General features: G+C 34.2%; 1 non-coding gene across 1 annotated transcript; it reads right to left on the bottom strand.

The window, feature by feature from the left end:
- Positions 1–1,122: 1,122 nt before the first annotated feature.
- Positions 1,123–1,230, bottom strand: LOC112780599 (small nucleolar RNA R71). The gene has a single exon (XR_003191423.1). It is a non-coding gene; the product is annotated as a small nucleolar RNA R71 (small nucleolar RNA).

Below are 1,230 nucleotides of genomic sequence, written 5' to 3'. Positions count from 1 at the left end.
TTCTCATAATTCAAATTTTAGGTTTTAGATGTAGTTTTCTAGAGAGAGAGAGAGGCTCTCTCCTCTCTCTAGGGTTTAGGATTTAGGATTTCTCTTAGTTTTAGGTTTATTCCTTCTCCATTCCAGGTTCAATGTTCCTTTAATTTAGTTTCTTTTCTAGTTCTATTTGTCTTAGTATTCTACTTTATCTATTTCCCCTATTAATTACTTTATGTTGCTATTTGGTTTATGAATTCTCATGTTTAATTTGATTTTCCATTTAATACACTTTGAGGTATATTAAATTTATGATTGTTTCTTCTATTTATGTTATTGATGCTTTCAATTTAATTTAGATTTCTCCCCTTTTGGATTTGGTGGAGTAATTGGTGACACTTGAGTTATCAAACTCCTTTGTTGATTGATATTTGAAGTTTGCTGGTTGATTTGGATCCCTCTAAAGCTAGTCTTTCTTTAGGAGTTGACTAGGACTTGAGGAATCAAATTGATTAGTCCACTTGACTTTCCTTTATTTAGTAAGGGTTAACTAAGTGAGAGAAATAAACAATTCTCATCACAATTGATAGGTATAACTAGGATGAGATTTCCAGTTCTCATACCTTGCCAAGAGCTTTTCTAGTTATTAATTTACTTTCTTAGCTTTTAATTTCCTTGTTCAACCTTTCAAAGACCCCAAAAAGATAATCTTCCATAACCAATAATAAATACACCTCCCTGCAATTCCTTGAGAGACGACCCGAGGTTTGAATACTTCGGTTATCAATTTTACTAGGGGTTTGTTACTTGTGACAACCAAACTTTTGTACAAAAGGATTCCTTGTTGGTTTAGAAACTATACTTACAACGGGAATTTATTTGCAAAATTCTTTACCGACAGAAAATCCCGTTCGTCAGAGTTTCCAAGAGGACCCTAATGAGCATCTCACTAAATTTCAAAGGATATGTGACACGGTTAAGTCTAATAATGTTCATCTTGACACCTATATATTGCTACTTTTTCCATTTTCTTTGAGGGACAAAGCATCAAAATGGCTAGAATCATTTCCCAAGGAAAGCTTGACAACTTGGGAGGATGTAGTGAATAGATTCTTGACAAGGTTCTATCCTCCACAAAAAGTAAACAGGCTGAGAACTGAAGTGCAGACATTCAGACAGTAGGATGGTGAGACTATTTATGAAGCCTGGGAGAGATTCAAAGATTTGACAAGGAAAAGCCCCCCTGATATGTTT

The sequence above is a fragment of the Arachis hypogaea genome, chromosome 19 (genome assembly GCF_003086295.3).
Source record: "Arachis hypogaea cultivar Tifrunner chromosome 19, arahy.Tifrunner.gnm2.J5K5, whole genome shotgun sequence".
Taxonomy (NCBI): Eukaryota; Viridiplantae; Streptophyta; class Magnoliopsida; order Fabales; family Fabaceae; genus Arachis; species Arachis hypogaea.
Note: the sequence above shows the minus strand (reverse complement) of the source record. Positions and strands in the feature narration are given on the sequence as shown.